The 24,223-nt window shown below is 35.9% G+C and overlaps 1 protein-coding gene across 1 annotated transcript in view; it reads left to right on the forward strand.

Moving 5' to 3' along the window:
- DPYD (dihydropyrimidine dehydrogenase) overlaps positions 1-24,223 on the forward strand; it is a 930,468-nt gene that overhangs the window by 684,052 nt on the left and 222,193 nt on the right. The window lies entirely within an intron of this gene.

Below are 24,223 nucleotides of genomic sequence, written 5' to 3' on the forward strand. Positions count from 1 at the left end.
AAATATACATAACATAGCAGTGTCCCACTGTTCAAGAAAAGCTTTGCTGAATCAGACCAAAATGTGCTTTTGGAAGAGGCTGCATAGACACAAATAAAGCTCTCTCCATGCTGAGGTATTATGTTTTGAGAGCGTGAAGTGTGGCTATAAGCCATTTTTTTTTTTTTTTTTTTTTAAGAGTATATTCTGCTTTTAATTGAATGCCATTCCCACAATGTCAGAAAGAGGAAGGCTGACGAGGAGCACCTGTTCAGGGTCCAGACAGAACTCCCTTTTATCAGGAGCTATCAAACAGGGCCTTAAATATTATTGTAATGCAGAGTAAGGTGGATCGAGTTAGCTTGTGTCTCAGAGAGTTGTGAGATTCCAGAGTTGGGCTGTAACGTGCCCTGTGTTTTCTGTCAGCCCGTTTCAATTTTTCCAGCCTGCCATGTTGACAGCAAGAGAATAAAGGAGGTCACAGAGGGTACTGAACATTAAAAATTAATAAAAGAACTATTGCGGTAGTATTTTATATAAGTAACACCATTCACGTTTTCTCATTTGAGCTGCAGTTTCTGAATATTCTCCCATAGTATAACTCAGTCTAACAAAATGATGGAATTACAGCATTAGAAAAAGTCTTTTGTGTTGCAGTCTTTTAAGCATACATACACTAGGAATTATAGTGGTACCTGCAAACAAGTTCAGCTATACCTCACAGCCTGTTAACATTTCCATAAAACTCTCTTTCTAAGATTTATAAACTCATGTATAAATATTCACTTCAGCTATAAACTCAGCCAAGCCTGTGTGGAACTTCAATTTTAAATAACAAAGTGTCCCTAATATTTTTAAGGTTTTGTACCTCATTTCTAATAGGGTCTATATTCAGTCCTTTAACATTAAACAATTTGTTTTGAAAATAGACTCTCTCCATATTGACGGAATTAATAGTTTTTTCTCCTTTAAGGCAATGTTTGCTTTAATTCAAAGGTAATATAATCTGAAAACCAGTTTAAACTAGCAATGATAATATATTTTAGGATAGAAGTCAGTTCTATAACAAAGTACCTTCAGAATGAGTTGTAGTGAAACCTAGCCTAGCAAAATATGTTGAATAATAATGGCTTCAAAGTTTAGGAATGATGAAAATATCAAAATGGCTAAATACCATTCCTAGTTTTATCAATTATACTCTGTTTCGGTATAGAAAACCACACAAAATATGCCAGGTATTTTTACAAAATTAAAAAAAAAATTCCCACAGCTCATTTCCAGTGCTAATACTTACTCAAGTCTTGTCTCAGAACACTGGAATATCTACTTTTAGAAAAATTGCTGGAATCATAGGGGTTTTTTGGTCGTTGTTGTTGGTTTTTTTTTTTTAAGGGAAAGCTGAAAAGAGTTCAGTTTTGGATAGCCACCTGAAATACAAAACATACTTTTTATTGCCGGGAAAGGATATTTTTCTCTTTCTATACCTTCCAGCTCTTGATCAGTTTTTGTTTTGTGTTTTTGTTTTTCCTCAGAATAAGATTCCTGTTATTTGAAATGGGGGTTTTGGTTTTGTTTCAGCAGGGAAATGCTGAGGAGCTTGTAGTAGTGTACATGCTATAGCACAATATTCACATTTCAGTAATGTCCTTCCTTTAAGACACGTTAGCTGATAGGGGGCTAGCTTCAGAAATAGAACCTCAGCTAAGGAATGTCAGTTTCATTGTTTTAAATATGATTAGTCTGGATTCTAGAGTATTCTAAAGCAATGTTTCTCAAACTTTGGTTCCCAGCTTATGAGTGTATTATGGAATCAAGCTTAATGAACTGTAATCATTTGTTTTTTAATGAAATTGGATAGGAAAAATGTCCAAATGCTTTGCTCATGGGTGGGATAAGCAGTGGTTAAACATCTTTTTTAGTTATCCATGTAATGCATACATAGGTATATTTCAGTACCAGGTCATGATATAAAATGAATTTTTTTACTGTGGTTAATTCAAAAATTTTGGAAAGCTGCTGTTTTAGAGGGAGGTTTTTTTGTTAAATAGAAATGTCATTTTGCCTATAGAAGTCATTAAGTGAGGTAACTTCTACCTGTTGAAGTTTAAAATTTATATCAAGAGGGAGAATAAGGACTTCATCCCAAGGTGTCGTCCTCAGCTTTGTTATTTTAGAAAATGCATTTGCCAAGTCATCTGTAGGTAATTGGAGTAGGGAGGATGGTCAGACATATGAACCAATTCATAGTAAGAATGATGTATAAACCTATATTTTACTTGTAGAAGAAATACCTGGTAAGATTCATGATAACAGTATGAGTCTATTAATGGTGATTTCATAATGAGAATAGTATCAAAAGAAATCTTGTTCAGTATTCATAAGGAATATTTTCATGAAACTAGGATGACTAATTAAGTTTTCCACCATACAAGTACTTCTGTCCAAATCACTGACTCTAAAGGATCAATATTCTCTACCTTTCTTTGAACAGTAGAGACCTCATACCCTGTTGTTACCACCCAATTTTCTTCATTCTAGAATCCGTGTGAAACACTTGTATCACTACAGAGTTGAGTAAATTACTGGATTTTCCTTTTTTCGAAGGGAGGGGAGAAAAATCTTTGCTCCTGTTTGGTCAGAAGAAACACTAATCTCTTCAGGATTATTATTTATTAGCTCTGTCCTCAAGTTAATTATTCATTATTTTTCTTACTTTTAGTTTGTTTATTTTTTTTTATTTAGTTTCAAACTTTGACCTTTTTCTTGATCTTATCCCCAAATAATAAAGATACTTAAGCCCACTCCTAACTCAGTGATTACTATCACCTATATAAATGGTATTACACGTCTGTGGTATGATGTTTTCACATGAAATCATCTCTGTGGATAAGACCACACTTTTAGAGATGGTTAAAAATGAGTCCTATATGGCATAACTAAAGTTATGTCTTTCTTGCAACTGACTTCAGGAGGATAACCTTTATTCATTTATAACTGCATCAGGAGAAACAGTAATCAAGGAATGGGGTAAACTCATTTAAAGGAGTCTTGTTATTGATCCTTATTGTGTTTTAAAAGGTTCTTTTTATCAGTGGGGAATGGGCATACTCCTTAGGTTTATTGTTATTCTGTTGCCCAGTACATGTTTCCTTTCTTTCACATGTAATCACATGCACATACATACCCACATATAGGGAAAAGTTCTGAAAGTTATCTGCAGAAGGCTCGATAAAATTTACTTTCTACAGGCTGAAAAATAAACCTGTACTTTTATTTGCTTGCTAACTTTATTTGTCAAAAAAGGGAAATTCTTGTTCTTAATTTCAAATTTTAGATGTTTGAAATTATTGAATCTGTATCAAGTTACTCAGTTAAAACAATAGAACACTATTATTATTCACTACTAATACTTTCAATCTTTATACTGATTTCTGAATAATTCATCAAAGATGGCTTTCAAGATTTGATTTCTTTCTAGGAACCTAGATTTTTCTAGTCACATGAAGGATTACTACAGAGGTTAAATAATTTTGTATTTCTTAGCAAATGATAATGGTGTACTCCATAAATACTCTCACATTCTACAAATAAATGATATGTGATTTGAAATCTTGCAGTGTGGGCTATTGGACATTGAAGGCTTATATTTACAAGCCTAAACGTGTGTGTGTGTGTTGTAAAACCAACATGGCATAGGAATTACCAATAAAAGAAGGTGCAGGTTAGAAATGTTCCATCAACTTATAACTCTGTGCCAATGTAGTGCTAGAAACGAGTACAAAGTGTACAGTTCAGCAAACTTGCTGGGATCGATGTAGTAGCTTAAAAAAGAATCTTAAACATTGGCTCCACACTGCATATTTTATGTTTGTCTTTAGAATAGTTACTGAAAGGTTGTTGGGACTGTGCAATAGCCTAGCAGTATGTACTACTACCAGGCACTACATAAATACAGTCCAGTGTAACCTGCTCCAGTCATAAACGTAAACTTATTTTCTTGTATTTATTAGTAACTAAATTACACTAATTTATGTGTAAAATGGGGAAGACAACAAAACTTACACTAGATTGGAAACTCCAAAGTTTCAGTTTCATTTTCTTTTGAATAACTATTTTTATACGTGCAAGCAACTGAAAATTTTGGTAAGATTTCTTGACGTTCTTACACTATACGTTAGGATTATATCTTAAAATACAGTACTGGTATTTTTTTATAAGAAGTAGTTTTTAATGGGCTGGATTATTTTGTGTCAATCACATGATTACTGATGCATAAAATCCTTTCAGAAAAACACGCCTACTATGTCATAAAATCTCAGCTGTCTATTGTAACCATCTTTATCAATAAGAACTTAGCTGTTAATACTGAAATGTCTAAATAGCCTGATAAAAATAATATTTAAATGAATAAAAACGTAGTGATAAATCATACCAAAAAGAATAATTAAAAGAACCTGTCACTTTATACTCATTTATTTCTTTTCTTTTTTTAGTATGTACCAACATAATGCAAAATAGTCTAGTCTGTTATTCACATATTTAAAAACATTCTTAGACTATCACGTTTGATCAAATTCTTAAAGCATTTGTTATAAAAATATATGTAGTATATTTACAGGATAGTCAAAAGTAGGCATATCAAATAAAGATGCTGAATTATAATTTTCTTTATAAATTATCAGCTTAGTCGAGAGAAGCTCACCATTAGAACTCTTCTCATTTAAATCATGCTTATTTGAATATATTCATGTACAGGTTGACAAAGAATCTCCTTTTGCATTATATTGCTTTTTCTGAAGCCAGAGTTTCTCACTGTTTGGCCGTCGTTGGTCTATGCAGGAGATCAGAGCCCTAATAATAGATTTTTGACAGTGAGCTCGCCTGCTACCTGCCCTACACAAATCCGCACTGCTCATGTTTGCTTCATGGCAACAAAGCAGACAGAAGGAAAATGCCAAGTGCTGAGTTTGAGGTACAGCCTTGGCTTGGCTTGACATTTCAGCAGAATAGCAGTTTATGAGATGCATAATTTTTCATCTGGGACTCAGCTGCCATATTCATAGATGCTTACAGCTCATGGACGGACTGGAGCTAGGGCAGAGGTTGAAAGCATAGATCAAGGTCTACGTTATTTCCTTAGGTATTTTAAAATAACTGCAGAGAAATGATAAAAATGAATACTGTTTAAGAGCCAACAAATTCTTGGGTATCTGGATATTATATTTGTTTTCTTTGTTCAAAATTAGGAAAATAATATCTGTTACCAGATCCTAAGAAAATATTTGATAGACTTTGTAAACTAAAGGACCCTGACAAGCATATTAAGAAAACTTACCTTTGCAGTGGTGGTAATGAATTATTAAATTTCTTTCCTCTGTGTGTGTTTTCATAATGATTTCAAGCTTGAAATTAATAAAAATGTTCTATTATGAAAGTAAAACTAGAGAGTATTGTGTCACTGTTTGAGCTTGAATTTAAATATTCACAGATTCATGCATATCTACTGTACTAAAAAATCGGTGTAGGTACACGTCAGCGACTATTTAATTTAGAGCTACACATCTCTGTAAGCTTCAGAAACAGTTCACCATGTCACAGTCTCATACAGAACAATGGAACAGTACATTGGATTAATTAAAGAAGCCTTGCAGAGAACTGAGTTCTCAGTATGTCAAGATTTCAGTTTTATGTTAAATATTTTCTAAAGGCCAGGCCCTTAAATCTCAGGGGCTGTACCAAGCAGTGAGCTGTGAATTTAACCATAGGCTAACTGCTAATGATAAGGAAAAGAGTCCTAGTTGAGGCAGCTGTAATACAGTCATTGGATTAGGCTATCAATCACCCGGCTCCCTAAGGAGAAGTGGAAGACCAAACAGTGAAAAGGGAAATTAGGAAAGGAGGGCATGACTCGAATGAGAGTCTTCGCCATCTTTATCCACGCGTTGGCTGAAATCCATAAGCATTGGTCTGAACTCTCCAGTAAACTCTGACTATACAGCTAATGCATTTATTCCTTTCATCTAGAGACCTATCAAAATGGTTCTCAGTAAAAGATCTTGAAAGCCTCTAGAAGCAAATACCTGATCACATAGTAGAAAATATATAGATTAACTCTTAATTGTTGGACTTAAGATTTGTATGTGTGATTCTTTTACGTACCAGCAGTCATGTATGGCGATAAAGGAAATATTTCTATTTAGCTTCTAAACTGTAGCTAATTTTTACTTATGGAGTCTTGTTGGTGAGGTAAGACTCCAGGAGATCAGTGCTTCTCCAACTTCAATGTGTGCCAGCACCTGGAGGACATATTAGAGTACAGATTACTGGAGGCTTCCTCTTGAATTTCTGATACATGAATCCTGAGCTAGAGAATATGCATTGAACAGTAGATGACATACAGTTAGTGTCACTGAGCATTTGGTTTGAATAACTTATTTCTAAAATAACCTAAAAGTCTTTAATCCATGATAAAATTAGAGACTCATGGTATCCTATAAATAAATGCAGAATCTCTACCCACAGTTAAGTATCTGAAACAAATTGTAGTTAATAGGGTCAGAAATAATTCCTAGAAAACTTGTAGAACACAGTATTTGAGGTTTCACTATAGGAAAAATATCACCCCATTCCAGATTAAATGTTGAATGCAAACCACTGTTTATGCAAAGAGAATCCATTCTGAGTGCCACTAAAGACCATTTATGGATATTAGTAATCCTTTCAAGAGGAAACAGGTGTCAGAGGCAGACAAGGGTAAAATTAAGCTCACGACTGTGAAATACTATGTTTTCCTTTTAGACTTTGTATAGATACTAACATACTGAATAATAACAGTTTTCTCCCAGGACAGGCTCTTAAATATCAATGAACCTAGTTATTTTCTCAGACTCTTAAAATATAGAAGACAACAGTATTGGTAGCCTCCTGTTCTCTCTTCACTTAGTTCTTTCCTGCCGTCCCCATACAATGGTATCCTCGTATCAGTGAAAGGGAGGGGGCACCAATGCTGTGGAGATAGTCTGTTCCAGTGCACAGTATCTCTGCTGTTCTCAGGATTACACTGTGCGCTGAGTCTCCCAGTCATGTTTATAGCCTGTTTGCCATAATGCTTATCAACCTTGGAAGCTACCTGCAATCTTCATGGGTGAAGGAGTGTCCTGGTGTGCAACCTAGACAATTGTGTATCATGTGAATACCTGATAAGTTCCCAGAGGTCCTTAAGTATAGGGCATGGTGAACTCCTTGATGAGGCCTAGGCAGTATCTGATGCATTAAAGGTGCAGACTGCCAGGATGACACAGGAGTGATGGTATGGGAAGAGTTAAGGCTGAAATGGAGGAGGCAAAGGAATCTGGTCTGGTGGCTTAATTTCCTTTGCTGTGCTTTTACCAAAAGTCCAGCAGTTTGAACTAGCATTTTGATCAGTATTTCTGCATTCCTCAGCCCTGCTGCTGCTGCTGCTGCTAAGTCGCGTCAGTCGTGTCCGACTCTGTGTGACCCCATAGACGGCAGCCCACCAGGCTCCCCCGTCCCTGGGATTCTCCAGGCAAGAACACTGGAGTGGGTTGCCATTTACTTCTCCAATGCATGAAAGTGAAAAGTGAAAGTGAAGTTGCTCAGTTGTGTCTGACTCTTCGTGACCCCATGGACTTCAGCCTACCAGGCTCTTCCGTCCATGGGATTTTCTAGGCAAGAGTACTGGAGTGGGGTGCCATCGCCTTCTCCGCTCCTCAGCCCTGGCTATTCAAAAAATTAGTAACAGCTGTGTGGAGTATCAAGGCTTTTTAATAATATGATCTTTATGTGCCCAACACTGTATTAAACACTTCTAAGTGCATTCTTATTTAAGTAACCCTATGAGGTGGCTGTTACTAGGCCCATTTTACAGTCTTAGAAGCTCAAACTTCAGATAGTTAAGTGACTTGCCAAAGTTTACTTAGCCAGGACATGTCAGATTCAAAGTAAGATCTGTCTCCAAAGATGAACTACTAGGCATTTTTATCAATGTTTTCATCCAAAATCTGCCACAATACATCTGAATGGTATAAATATGGTATACTTATTAAATTCTAATAAGGTACAAATGTCACTTAGTAATCTAAAATTTATTCTATCTGGATTTGAAAGCCTGTGAACTTTGTGAAACCCGTGTCCCTTATTATCTGTATCACTTCATCTCCATATTGGAAAATTGAGTCTAATAGGTGAATTAGGAAAAAATCTTGAATTGAACAGACAACACCAAAAAAGACAGGAAGCATTCAGGCATTTTCTTAAAGTATAATCACGCAGCATTTGCTTGAAATGAAACTGTCATCAATATAGCTACAAATAACCTTATTTGTTACTGACTTAGATAAACTGTATGAGGGCTTCATTCAGCTATGATGCTAAGAACAAACTTTGGGTGTCCTTCCTAATTCCTTCTTTGTAATCTTCAGTCAGTTACAAATGACCATGTATTCCTACAACTGTCTCACCTTCATTTTGGACAGATCCATCTTTTTCTACAGGAGCAGTACCATCTCCTCCATAATTTCAACTGAGCTTGCAAAAAGCACTATTAAGTAATTCAGAGATGTTTGTTTTTCATTAAATGGAGAGAGAGAAAAGGACATTTTGAAAATTATGAGGTGGGGAAGAAATTGGGCCAAAAAATCAATGCTAAGCCCTTTCTGAAAGGGAAAAAGTAAGCTACATAATTTCTCACTTTCCCTGGTTTAAAACAAAAGAAGATAAACATAAAATAATAAGGTGAGACATTCTTAGTATACATTGGGCATGATATGATGTAAGAAATTTTAATCCCTGTTCATTAATTTTAAAGAAGTATATAGACATAAATCAAGAGTCCCAAGGAATGTGTCTTGAACATTTTGTTCATTTAGCAAAGCTCTTTAATGATTGACCTAATTGGATTATAAACTTCGTAAAAGCAGGGGCATTTGCTGTTTCTTTGTCATCTCCACCCAAACATAGGAAAGTTAGAGGCAGCTTTTAGACCTGCAAAAGAATCTGCCTGCAATGTAGGAGATGCGAGTTTGATCCCTGGGTCAGGAAGATCCCCTGGAGAAAGAAATGGCAATCCACTCCAATATTCTTGCCTGGGAAATTCCGTGAACAGAGGAGCCTGGCAGTCTACAGTCCACAGGGTCACAAAGAGTAGGACACAACTGAGTGACTAACACATTTCGCTTTTGACCTGCAAGAAACACTTTTTTTTTTTTTTTTTTAAGAAACGCCTTTTGAGTCCTAATTTTCAGCTGTGTTTAATGCAGAAAGTTTTGGAATTAGACTGCCTCTTAATCTCTGCCATCCATCTTGACTTGCTGGTGAGCTTTTGGTACCTAAGAAATTCTAATAGACAATAGGCCATTTTACTATGCACCAGATACTAAAAGCTTTTCATATGTGATACCATTTAATCACTACAGCCTGCTCAAGTGGTCACAGGTAGTGACCTGTTTTACTGAAAAGGAAACTGAGGCACAGAAAGGCCAAGTAAATTCTGTAATGTCACACAGCTGATACCTAGGTATACTGGGATTTATGTTGTCCTACTCTTGATATTATGAATTTAACCATAAATTGTTCTGTGTTATAGCGGATTTCCTATTCCAGTTCATCCTGTATTAATTTACATTACTATGCTTTTGTAATGTTCTTAACATATTGTAGGCCGAAAATACACAGAGAACCACTTTTGTATTTCTTTAACAATAAAAAAAAAATTAGGCTGAAACTAACCTATAAATATACCACTAAGATTAATCACTGTTTTTAAAAAAATCCACAGTAATGACAGGTCACAATTATACTGTAAGTGGTCTAGTAAACCTCTCAGTATTCCTATTAACCTCTGTGCTTCATGCATTTCTCATATTAATATACTGAGAAATAACACAAAGAAACATATGTACTTTTCAAGGCAGATGCCAAAGGTTTAATGGATCAAATTATTTCTGTGCTGGGTTTTTATTCACTAGTTCCAAACATTTTTTCTCTTACTTTAGTGTTTAGTCCAATGTTAAAATGGAATTATAAATTTCTGTCTTAAATAGTGTAAAATAAAACATAGTAGAAATGAATTGGGCTAACAATAGTAGTTTGTGTAGTTGAACTGTCTTTTTGCCTTAGCTTTTCTAGCTTCCTAAATCTTCGTTTTAACAGCAAGTTTATACTTGATGGGGGTATGATAACTTTTTTGTAGAAATAGTGTGTGTGTTTGTGTGTGTACTTGCATGTGTATTCCTTGTCCATTATTCTAAATCATTTCCAAAAGAATTTTGTTTAGTTTTACCATTTTTGTATAGGTTTATAACAGGGATCACCAACAGGTTTTATGTGATGTTGTCACCTAAGGGCTTTGTTAACTGTCATTTCCATCTCATTCAGTAGATCTGAGGTGAGGTCAGGAATACTTACTTTTCTCAACAAGAATCTTGGGAGATTCAGCACCTGTGATCTTCAGTCCTCATTTGGCAGGGTTGGGAGGGGATTTTAATGTGGGAACTGTCACCATCACAAGTTATCATAATTCATATAAAAATTTGAGATATTTGTTTTAAGGAAAATGAAGTGAACCAATATATCTTTGATGGTTCAGTTTAGTCATTGATGTTTCTAGTAATAATTTATATTTTAAATGAGTAGACCTACAGATAGATTCTCCAAAATTCTCACTGAAACAGGAATGAAAAAATAAAGACTGACAAAAATTCAAAGGAGCAACATAACATTGAGTTAACTTAGCCAGATGTCACACATGTCAAACAATTTTTGCTAATTTTCTGTTTGTTGAACTTTACATAAAAGTATTAAATCTGGGGATGGGATACATCTTTAGTGGCTCTTCTTTGTCACTCCTATAGGACTCCTGACCAGGTATTTCTGAGGATATGCATATGATTGAATGTATCAAAAGAGCTGTTTTTATGAGAATATTTTTGATAATTTTTCTGAGATTTTTCTAAACCAGGAATAGATAAAAACAGAGCCAAGAAGTACTTAGAACTTTTATACCTACTTTAAGGCAAGCAGAATTGCTGTTGTGTCAGTGCCATAAGATGGATTCTAGAATGAATGAAAACTTCATCTCTCTCTCTCTCTGTGAGGGGTGGCAAGGAGTAGCTGGAGGCAATGCCTAATGCTTAAGAGCTCTAATCCTCATAAGCTAAGATCTTCAAGTAGAATTAGAAACTCCAAGACTCCTAGTATCTGTTCACTGGGAATTATGTAGTTTTACATATATTCCATCTGTAAAGAGTGTCAGAGATCAAGGCAAGGAAGAAAAGATAAAACTTTCCTACTTTAGTCTCACAGACTCCCATGGTCTGCTAGAGCCTACCAATTTACCTTTGAAATATGAACATCAGTGATGCATGTACCTGTAGTCCTGAAGAGGGGATTTGCCCAAACAAGCAGACAGAAAAAACAGGGGCAATTTATTTATGTTGGATTGAGATGAGAAGATGCAGAATGGATAGGAAAATAATTAAGAAATGGAAAAATAGTAAAAAAGCAAAAATATAATAGCAAAAGAGACACTGATGTATAGATCAGTATTGTGGACTCTGTGGGAGAGGGAGAGGGTGGGGAGATTTGGGAGAATGGCATTGAAACATGTATAATATCATGTATGAAACGAGTCGCCAGTCCAGGTTCGATGCAGGATACTGGATGCTTGGGGCTGGTGCACTGGGACGACCCAGAGGGAGGGTATGGGGAGGGAGGAGGGTTCAGGATGGGGAACACAGGTATACCTGTGGCGGATTCATTTCGATATCTGGCAAAACTAAAACAATATTGTAAAGTTTAAAAATAAAATAAAATTAAAAAAATAATAGCACAAACAAAATACACACTGCTTTTATGACAGAGAAAAATAGATACCATGGAAATTCGAATCAATGTTGTGAAGGGTAACCTTAGGAATCTCTCCCACATGTAGACAGACTAGAAAAAGAAGTCAAAATCATGAAAGAGAAGGTGATGGACATACAGACAACTGAAAACAGAATTCTTGCTGAGGTAGCAAGATGGGTGTGGGGCAGTAGGAAATTAGAGAAAAGACACCAATCACTATTATAATCTTACTTTCTATATTTTAGTTTCTTTAATAGGCACTTTCCATTTGTTATTTCATAATGAAAGGCATATATATTTAAACTGTTAATAGCCTTTCCTAAATTGAAAAATAATTTAACTATAAAAGAATTCACTGATTACCAGAAAAATCTGTAAAAGGACTTACCTAGCACATTCTACAAAATATTTTGAATTATAAGAGTAGATGGATAGAATTAGGCTAACGCTGGATATGGTCTCAGCAACGCGAAATAGCAGAAGAAAATGGAGTGGCACATATTAGAAGAAAGGGTAATCAAATATCCAAGTTGATATTAATATGCAAAGATTCTCATATATTCAAGGGCTCAGAAAATATATCATTCTTTAAAAATATTATTGAAGACATATGTACTAAATAACTGAGTGATCAATTACAAAAGTGGCTTTCAAATTATGGTTTCTGGACCAGCAGCAAGCATCACCTGGGAACTTATTAGAAGCACAGACTTTTCAGGGTAAACCCCAAGACTTACTAAATCAGAAATTCTGAAGTGTAGCACCCAGCAGTCTGTTTTAACAAGCCCTCCAGGTGATTCTGATGCACACTAAAGTATGAGAACCATTAAATTAAATTATGAATCTAAGAATTAGAAGGGTGTTGCATAAATGTTAAGCTCTTAAAATATTAACCAAATATGTAGGCCTAAATAGCTATTGTAAATTGAGTTTTAAAATTAAATACCTATGTCAAAACTTAATCCTGAAAATTAAGCCACAAATATCAGCAAAATTTTAAAAGGAAATAAATTAGATCTAAATTCCAGATTATTTTAACAAAGAATAATTTATGATAAATAAAGCTGTTGGTGAAAATTCCAGTATTCAAACTTCTTATCCTAAATTGGAGATTTGGGGTGTTTTTCTTTTTTTTGCTTCATTTTGATAATTTTATAAAGGTTAAACAAGTCTTTGAAAAACTTAAGGGTAATTATTATGAAATAGTGAAATTTAAAAAGGACATATACTATAAAATGCCTAGGAATAAATCTAAGTAGGTAAAAGATCTGTACTCAGAAAACTATAAGACACAAATGAAACTGAAGACAACACAAAAATGGAAGGATATACCATGCTCATGGATTAGAAGAATTAATACTGTTAAGATGGCCATACTACCCACAGTAATCTTCAGATTCAGTGTAGCCACTATCAAAATACCAAGGGCATTTAGACACATTCCACAAAAGTTTTACTGGCATATTATGTTTATGATCTGCTACTACTCAATGAGTGCTTTTCAGGTGGCCCAATATTAAAGAATACAACTACCAGTGAAAGAGATGCAAGAGACACAGTTTTGATCCCTGTATTGGGAAGATCACCTGAATTAGGAAATGGCAACCCACCCTAGAGCCAGACATCCTGGAATGTGAAGTCAAATGGGCCTTAGGGCACATCACTATGAACAAAGCTAGTGGAGGTGATGGAATTCCAGTTGAACTATTTCAAATCCTGAAAGATGATGCTGTGAAAGTGCTGCACTCAATATGCCAGCAAATTTGGAAAACTCAGCAGTGGCCATAGGACTGGAAAAGGCAGTTTTCATTCCAATCCCAAAGATAGGCAATGCCAAAGAATGCTCAAACTACCACACAATTGCACTCATCTCACACACTAACAAAGAAATGCTCAAAATTCTCAAAGGCAGGCTTCAGCAATATGTGAACTGTGAACTTCCAAATGTTCAAGCTGGTTTTAGAAAAGGCAGAGGAACCAGAGATCAAATTGCCAACATCTGCTGGATCATGGAAAAAGCAAGAGAGTTCCAGGAAAACATCTATTTCTGCTTTATTGACTATGCCAAAGCCTTTGACTGTGTGGATCACAATAAACTGTGGAAAATTCTAAAAGAGATGGGCATACCAGACCACCTGACCTGCCTCTTGAGAAACCTGTATGCAGGTCAGGAAGCAACAGTTAGAACTGAATATGGAGCAGACTGGTTCCAAATAGGAAAAGGAGTATGCCAGGCTGTATAATGTCACCTTGCTTATTTAACTTATATTCAGAGTACATCATGAGAAACGCTGGGCTGGAAGAAGCACAAGCTGGAATCAAGATTGCTGGGAGAAATATCAATAACCTCAGATATGCAGATGACACCACCCTTATGGCAGAAGTGAAGAACTAAAGAGCCTCTTGATGAAAGTGAAAGAGGAGAATGAAAAAGTTGGCTTAAAGCTCAACATTCAGAAAACTAAGATCATGGCATCCAGTTCCATCACTTCATTGCAAATAGATGGGGAAACAGGGGAAACAGTGACTGACTTTATTTTTCTGGGCTCCAAAATCACTGCAGATGGTGATTGCAGCCATGAACTTAAAAGATGCTTATTCCTTGGAAGGAAAGTTATGACCAAACTAGACAGCATATTGAAAAGCAGAGACATTATTTGTCAACAAAGGTCCATCTAGTCAAGACTATGGTTTTTCCAGTGGTCATATATGGATGTGAGAGTTGGACTATATAGAAAGCTGAGCGCAGAATTGATACTTTTGAACTGTGGTGTTGGAGAAGACTCTTGAGAATCCTTTGAACTGCAAGGAGGTCCAACCAGTCCATTCTAAAGGAGATCAGTCCTGAATATTCATTGGAAGTACTGATGCTGAACCTGAAACTCCAATACTTTGACCACCTGATATGAAGAGCTGACTCATTTGAAAAGACCCTGATGCTGGGAAAGAGTGAGGGCAGGAGGAGAAGGGGACGACAGGGGATGAGATGGTTGGATGACGTCACTGACTCAGTGGACATGGGTTTGGGTGGACTCTGGGAGTTGGTGATGCACAGGGAGGCCTGGTGTGCTGCAGTTCATGGGGTCTCAAAGAGTCGGACACGACTGAGCGACTGAATTGAACTGAACCCACCCTTGTATTCCTGTCTGGAAAATTCCATGGATGAAGGTGCCTAGCAGTCCATTGGGTCACAGAGTCAGACGTGACTGAGCATGCATGCACACACTACTCAGTAAAATGTTAACTTCCCAAGAGCAGAGATATTTTACTGTGTTACTTAATGATAGATCTTCTGTTGCTACAGTGGTGGCTGGCACATAGGAGGTGCTCAATAAACACTGCTGAATGAGTGTATCTTCAAAATAACGATCTGATATAATGAATGGTGGTGTGGTAATATAATTAGAAAATAATATTTTTGAAAGTCATGTTAAGCAGTGTAGTGCTCAAAAGCACAAATTTTTGAATTAATACATTTTGAGACCTTGGGAAATATTTATCTCCTGAATATTCTCGTCTGCATAGTAGGAATAAGAATAATGCTTATTTCAGAAGCAGTTTTGTGATGGTTAAGCAAAATTATATGTATAAAATTAATGGTTGCATTTATAAGGTGCTTCCTCTTTGCCAATACTACAGAAATAGTACCAGAATATTTCTGTAATGGAAAAGTCATTATGAAACTCAGCATACTAAAAAGTTGATTTTTTTAAAAGCACCAAATAAAGATTTTTGATCAGTTTCAGTTATGAATCTAAATGTACATTAATTACTAAGAAGTTGAATTTCAATACTGTATTAAAATAATCCATCTTAACCAAAGAATGATGTTCCAGGAATGCAAGGGTGGCTTGATTTCATGAATATTAACTATGTATTATCATCAGATGGTTACCTAATATTTTGCTGGAAATTATGCATAACATGAAAAAAGGGATATAAATTTTTAGAAAATATTGTTACTTATCTGTAGGTGCTTTGCTTCTATACCTAGGAAATGCAAAATGAAATATTAAATCTTAGTTTAGGACATTGTAATGACAATGGTGGCACCAAGATATTATAGCAGCTACCTCTTATTAAAGGGCCCCTGAGTGAGTACCAGGAAGTGAGCTTAGCAGCTTTTGCAAAGAATCATTTAATAAATGAGGAGAATTGTGTCATAGACTCAGGTCATTGTTATTTGAAGCCAAGTCTGACTGATTCACAAGCCTATGCTTTTAGGGTAGCAGTGCCTACACCATACAGCAGGTATACAAGCATGAATTGCTTTCCTATACACTAGCATTCACACTAGTAAGGGGACGAAAGCATAAAATTTTCAACCTTAGCAGATAACGTATGGAATTGAAAGGAAGAAACAATATAACTGCAGAGCATGGAAAAGCAGGCCAGTGGTAGAGAACCCAGCTGCCAATTCAGGAGACATGGATTCAATCCCCGGGTTGGGACGATCCCCCTGGAGAAGGAAATGACAATCCACTCAGCATTCTTGCCTGGGAAATGCCATGGCCAGAGGAGCCTAGTGGGTTGCAGTCCATAGGGTTGCAAAAGAGGCAGTTATGACTTAACAACTTAAACAACAACAAAATATAGTATATTCTTGTAGTAAAAAACTCATTATTGTAAATATGATATTTCAAATAATGTTTTATGTTTAATGCAATTATAGAATTACAATAAGTTTTTTACTAAAATGTGCATTATTTTAAAGTTCAGAACCAAGACCAAATAGGAAAAAAGAAGTTACTGAGTAGTATTTTTAACCAGAAAGAAAGGTGAAAAAGGACATACGCAATTGATTATATAAGCCAATTGCAAAATTATGATGATTTTTAAATGTTTGCTACCATAACAATCAGTGACAAATCAAGGAACATAACAGAAAATTCTGAAACTCTGTATTCCAAACAACATAACATATTATAAAAGAAGACTCTCAAGTCAATTGGAAAAAGATATTTTATTAAACATATAATGAATGGATAAATTGGCCCTTTGGGAAAAAATCTAAGTATATTCTTTCTTTATACTATATATAAAAATAAGTTTTATATTAAATACTTAAAGAAGTCCTGTACTAGATTAAATTACTGAAAAAAGAAAAAAAAGATGGATATTTACTGTATTGGAAAATGGGAAAGAATAGCTTTCTAAAGATGAAAGAAATGAAAAATTATCACAGTGAAGACACTGAATGTATTTGCATGGAATTTTATATTTATTTTTTAAAATAAATGAACAAAATTAAAATGTGGATGTAAAAAGTGTTTGTAAGATGATACTGCAGTTGTTTCAGAACTAAGGTGCATGCCTTCTCACTGAGTGAATACCGTGGGATGTAGTAACTCTATCGTCAACAAAAGGCTTAAGAGCCAACATGCTATCACCAATGAGTTGTCTTTCTAATAACATCAGTCGGTTTTTAGCATGATATCCAGGTCTAATTCAATAGAAGCAGTTCTTTGCTGGTCTGGCTTAAACTAGAGGTACAGTTTTAAAGTTGTTTGAGCAAAAGTGTAAAATAAATAATAAAAAAAGCTCTTTTGACTCAGTTTACAGAAACATGCAAAGTAAAGCAGCAGTGAGCTATTTATAAGAATCAAATTGCTAAAATATTTTAAAGAGAATATTTAATTCAAAAGATGGTAGTGAAGTAGAGAATTTGACACCCTATTGGAAGAATTAAAGAGAATTTGATGTATATTAAAAAAAAAGAAAACTATGCTCTATGTGTGCATCTGGTATCATTTAGGAATGTCCCTTAACTTAGTACTTGTGTTGGGTTCTCTATTTCTGTGTCCTCCTGTTCCTCATGCTTAGTGTATTTATTTATATTTTTTTTCTGAAACTTAGCTTGAGAACTTCCTGAGATAGTCTAAGCATTCTCATAAATTTTAAGTTCATGCATATTTGAAAATGTTTATTCTATCTTCATATTTAATTATTTGAGCATAAATTCCTTCATTAAAGTAATTTTTAACTTAACATTTAAGACATTATTCCAATTTATTCTGCCAGTTATTGAGGAATCTGATTGAAGTTAATGCCTGCTCTTTCAAAACTGTGCATGCATGCACATGCAGTCTGATCTTTTGAGACCCCATGGACTGTAGCCCACCAGGCTCCTCTGTCCATGGAATTTTCCAGGCAAGATACTGAAGTGGGTTGCCATTTCCTTCTCCAGGGGATCTTACCAACCCAGGGATCAAATCCATGTCTCTAGTATTTCCTGCATTGGCAGGCAGATTTTTGACAAATCTGCCACCTGGGAAGTCCCCTTTTAAGATACATATATTCCTCCTTTCAGATCTCTTTACCCTTTGTGATCTGATTTTCTCAGTGAAGATTTTCCTTTAAATTTTCTGTTGAACTTTCAGGGCTTTGGTATCTGAAAATTTATACCTTTTTGATCTAAAAATTTTTCTGGTATTATTTTGTTATAATTTGTTTTCATTTTTTCCTGTATTTCTTTTAGTAATTCTCCTGTCTAATTAAAAAAATATATTTTTCTTCCATTTGAATCTTACTGTTCTCTCTTTTGGGAGATTAATTATTCTGTATTTTGGGAAATATTTTTATATAATTTCTAATTTCCTAACATTATTTTATTGGTAGTTATAGCTTAATTTTCTTAAAATTCTTTGTTTTCTGGTAGTTTTTTTTATTGCATCCTTATCTTTTGAATGCAATGTTTTATCTTGCTCTTTCTAAGGATATTAATGGTTTCTGTTTTTTTCTTTCCATTTTTTTTCCTTCAGTTCTTATATACTTACTATTTCCTCCTCATTATTCATGTATTTATTATTTTGATGGTTTGTTTTTTTATTTTTCTAGTTCATGTAGGAGACTTTCTGAAGTGTGTGAGGATCCAGGGCTCTTTTTCTTGATTCAGTTTTGAGCATGAGACATTAAAAGCTGATTGGAAGCTCTGAGTTTGTGTATGAACTTGATCAGTTATAGAATTTAAATGTTAAATGATGGGAAAATAAGCTCTCCTTTTTATTGGGGCTCACACTTGTGAGTATCTTGAGGTCTTTTCTCTATAAATAAGTAGTTTCTTAGGAGAAGAATCCTCAAGTGTCCTACGGCGAAAGCACGTGTCTTCCTAATATAAATAGAAAGAAGGGTAAACAATAGTTTCAGTGTTCAATACACAGACTTTCATTTCATATCCCTACTTTTCATAATCATCTCAATCACAGCCTTCTACTAGTTTGATATCTGATGTATCTCTAGTACACTTTCTCCATAAAAATACATCTCTGGTCTCTAGGGACCAGCCTGACTGCAAAGAGTGGGAGAGGGGACCTAGGGTCCTAGGGATTGATTTTACGTATCAATCTTCAAACAATAGTCCCATTTTCAATCCCCTGTGAGCCCTATATCCCACTTTTCTGAGCCTTCCTGGGATTTCCACACTATGAATGTTCATAGGTTTCTGCTAAGTCAGTTACTACTTTTCAGTTCACTTTCCAAGTTCCAGAATTTTTCATCTGCAGAAGTACCTTCCTTACTCTCCCTGTCTTCATACATCTGTGCTTATTTTCTTTTAATACTTACTTTCTGTCACCCAGGTGGTGTTTTCAGGAAGGACTGAGTAGATGTGGTGAATCTGCAATTCATTCAAATGTATGTTACATTTCAGAATAATAAAGAAAAAATTATTTGAAAAATCTCAGAGTAAGAACCTTGATACTTAGAAATCTAACACATCACATTATATTAAAAGTAAATTCTTGCCATTCCTAAGCTCAAGTTCAGTGTCTAACAAGAGCTATGGAAAAATTTTATGTGAAATACCCTTGTCTTATTCAGTGTAATCTATATGTATGTGTGTGGTTGCATTGTATTTTGTGTATACACATGCACACATAATTAAAGTTGATGTGGGAACTAGTAAATTTCCGTGTGCAAGGAAAATATTCTCAGCACAGAACTCAGGATTTTATTTTATTTTTTAATTTTATTTTATTTTTAAACTTTACAATATTGTATTAGTTTTGCCAAATATCGAAATGAATCCACCACAGGTATATCTGTGTTCCCCATCCTGAACCCTCCTCCCTCCTCTCTCCCCATACCCTCCCTCTGGGTCGTCCCAGAGCACCAGCCCCAAGCATCCAGTATCGTGCATCGAACCTGGACTGGCAACTCATTTCATACATGATATTATACATGTTTCAATGCCATTCTCCCAAATCTCCCCATCCCTCCCTCTCCCACAGAGTCCTGATCTATACTATAAGACTGATCTATACATCAGTGTCTCTTTTGCTGTCTCATACACAGGGTTATTGTTACCATCTTTCTAAATTCCATATATATGCATTAGTATACTGTATTGGTGTTTTTCTTTCTGGCTTACTTCACTCTGTATAATAGGTTCTAGTTTCATCCATCTCATTAGAACTGATTCAAATGTATTCTTTTTAATGGCTGAGTAATACTGCATTGTGTATATGTACCAAGCTTTCTTATCCATTCATCTGCTGATGGGCATCTAGGTTGCTTCCATATCCTGGCTATTATAAACAGTGCTGCGATGAACATTGGGGTACACGTGTCTCTTTCCCTTCTGGTTTCCTCAGTGTGTATGCCCAGCAGTGGGATTGCTGGATCATAAGGCAGTTCTATTTCCAGTTTTTTAAGGAATCTCCACACTGTTCTCCATAGTGGCTGTACTAGTTTGCATTCCCACCAACAGTGTAAGAGGGTTCCCTTTTCTCCACACCCTCTCCAGCATTTATTGCATGTAGACTTTTGGATCGCAGCCATTCTGACTGGTGTGAAATGGTACCTCATAGTGGTTTTGCTTTGCATTTCTCTGATAATGAGTGATGTTGAGCATCTTTTCATGTGTTTGTTAGCCATCTGTATGTCTTCTTTGGAGAAATGTCTATTTAGTTCTTTGGCCCATTTTTTGATTGGGTCATTTATTTTTCTAGAGTTGAGCTGTAGGAGTTGCTTGTATATTTTTGAGATTAGTTGTTTGTCAGTTGTTTCTTTTGCTATTATTTTCTCCCATTCTGAAGGATCAGGATTTTAGATTTCTCTAGCTTTTTGTAGCATAACCAAATGACAGGAAATTATTTTTTTTTCTTAAATGATGTCTTCTTTCCAATTATGTACATCAAATTAGCCTGATTTGGTTGTCCTATTTTCGTCTACACAGTTTTCAAACTTTTAGAGGAGAGCAATGGTAGGAAGTCTGCTTGGGGGTTGGTAATATCATCCGGTAATTCAGCATAAGTGGAGCACTGGTCTGTCACTTTCTATATTCAGGCATTGAGTTAAGAAAATTGAGGAACATTGAACTAACTCAGCTTAGTCATGTGCTCTTATATTATCAACAACAACTGTATATCTTTTTCCCTATCCACTCACTTTCTGGAGGTTTTGGTTGTCCTTCCCTGAATTATAATGTGGTAAAGAGGCAGTCAAGTAGTAAATGCAACTTTTGAAAATTGGAACCTCAAAGCACATTGCTCTGTTATAGACTATTACACTAACTTTTGGCTTTCAAGTCCCTGAGTAGGCAGACTTTCATTGATATTAGAAATTGTTCAAGTTAGAAGGGAATACATCTCTGAAGATGAAAAAATATTAAGCCACAATCAAAGAGAAATTAATATTTTTTGATCTTTGCATTTCCTGGAACAGGCTGCATCATGAGATGAATGACAGTAAATAGTTATATGGCATATTAATCAGAGTTAGTTACATAAAGTGAACTGCAAAATTGCAAACTAAATACATGGATCAGTACCACCGAAGAAAACATTTTGAAGAAAGTGCCTTATAGGGGAAACAGAAAAGGTAAGCTATCACTCATGAATGTTCAGTTAAGCTATGAAGAAGAGATTGGTGTGTCAGGAGACAACTGAGCATGATCTTGATCAGAATGCATCCAAATGCTAAACTGGTCCATTACTTGAAATCAGTTATTCAAACCTATTTATGATATGTTTTATTAAACATTTATTAATTGAATATTTATTCAATACATATCATCTTGCTATTTTCAATTGCTTAAGAATATAAGACTGATTAAGATAGATGAGCTCTGTTGCTATCACAAAGGTTAACATCCTAATAGGGGAGACATGGAATAAATAAATAGGTAAATAGATTCCCAATGCAATGTGGTTACAAGTTCTGTAAAGAAAAGACAGGAGAAGGGGCAAAGGAAATATGTGATCACAATTTTATAAAGGATAATGGTAAAAAAAAAAAGACTTGAAGTAAATGTGGGGACAAGCCGTATTTCCATCTGCAGAGGGAAGTACAGCACACAGGCCCTGAAATGGTGGAATGCTCAGGAGCATCAGGGAGGATGTGTGGTGTGAAGTCAAGTGAATGAGGAGGAAAGTGGTTGAGGACGCAATTAGAGCTATAAACAGAGGTCAGGGAGGCCTTCTGTGCATTTTGGATTTTATCCTAATTTTCAGGATGGGTGTATGACCTGATTTCCATTTTTAAGTCCAGTGTCACAATAGCTATTCTGTGGTAGAGAGAATGGAGATGGGGAGATCATTTTGATGGCTAATGCAGGAATCCAGGCAAAAGATGATGGTCATTTAGACTAGTGAGGTAACAATGGAGAGTGGGAATATTGCATTCAGGGTAGGCTTTATAAGTAAATCAAGGCGATGGATTGGGTTTTGGAAGTGAGAAGATGGGACGTTACAGATGACTCTAAGTAGTTTGGATCAAGGATCTAAATGAACAATGGCACCACTTAAAGTGATGGAGGACCCTGGAGAAGACCAATTTTATGGTATGGGAGTGGGGAGGAAGATCAGTAGTTTATTTCAGATGTGTTGGATTTACAATGTCTATTAGAAATGCGAGTGATGATTAGTCACTGATTGGATATTTGATTATGAAGCTCAGGGGAAAGGAAGAACTTGAGACGTACATACAGCATTCCAACTATGAAGGATGTGCAGTATTTAAAAATCATGGGACCTGATGAGTTAGACTAGATATGCATACTAATAAAGAGAAGAGATCCAAAGACTGTCTCAACTTCTGTGTTCAAAAAGAGTAGGAGGATCTAGCAAAGGAACATGAGAGAAGAAAGATTAGAAGGCAAAATACAGCAAGCACCATGTAATAACTGTGCACATATCTATAAATCGAGGAGAGGGGAAGTAACCATTCAGTTCAGTCGCTCAGTCGTGTCCGACTCTTTGCGACCCCATGAATCGCAGCACGCCAGGCCTCCCTGTCCATCACCAACTCCCAGAGTTCACTCAGACTCACATCCATTGAGTCAGTGATGCCATCCAGCCATCTCATCCTTTGTTGTCCCCTTCTCCTCCTGCCCCCAATCCCTCCCAGCATCAGAGTCTTTTCCAATGAGTCAACTCTTTGCATGAGGTGGCCAAAGTACTGGAGTTTCAGCTTTAGCATCATTCCTTCCAAAGAAATCCCAGGGCTGATCTCCTTCAGAATGGACTGGTTGGATCTCCTTACAGTCCAAGGGACTCTCAAGAGTCTTCTCCAACACCACAGTTCAAAAGCATCAATTCTTCGGCGCTCAGCTTTCTTTACAGTCCAACTCTCACATCGATACATGACCACTGGAAAAACCATAGCCTTGACTGGATGGACCTTTGTTGGCAAAGTAATGTCTGGCTTTTCAATATGCTATCTAGGTTGGTCATAACTTTTCTTCCAAGGAGTAAGCGTCTTTTAAAACCATTCAGGGAGAGGGACAAAGCAAAAGTTTCCTGGAAGAAGTAATGATTGAGATAGTTCTTCAAGGTTTTAGGCTTATAAATAATTGGCAAGCTACTGTCCATCCATCCTAGAGTCTAAATCTAGTCCCCTTTAAAGGAGTGTGCATTCTTATAGGAAATAACATGATATATACTCAAATAACTCAAGTAACATTTCTAGAGTACTTTCATGTACTCACAATGATCCTGTGTGGTAAATGTATGTATTGTTACCCAGAAGTAATAAGGTTAACAGACTTGTCCAAAGGCAGATAGACTACAGCTTTGTGACACAACTGAGGGTAGATCCCTTCCCTTCTGAATCCTACATCCCTCTTCTTTTTACTCCACCACCTATTTCAACATAAAATGAAGGGAATGCCAGAAGATCAACTCAAAAAGCGTTCTGGAGGAGCTCCATGGAAAACCTACTTCTTTCTGGAAAGATCAGAGGTTTGTGGGAGAGGTACCATTTTTGACTAGAATTTATAAAATGGACAGAATTCCAGGATAAAAGTTGCCTTACCTTGGTATTCCAGGTTCCTGCATGATTCCGTCCAGCCCAGCCATCTTCATCTGTTTTCATTACTTACAGCTGCGGGAGGCCACGACTGACCATGCTGAGCCACCCACACGTGTACATCATGTCAACC

This window comes from Bos mutus, chromosome 3, assembly GCF_027580195.1.
Source record: "Bos mutus isolate GX-2022 chromosome 3, NWIPB_WYAK_1.1, whole genome shotgun sequence".
In the NCBI taxonomy this organism is placed as follows: Eukaryota; Metazoa; Chordata; class Mammalia; order Artiodactyla; family Bovidae; genus Bos; species Bos mutus.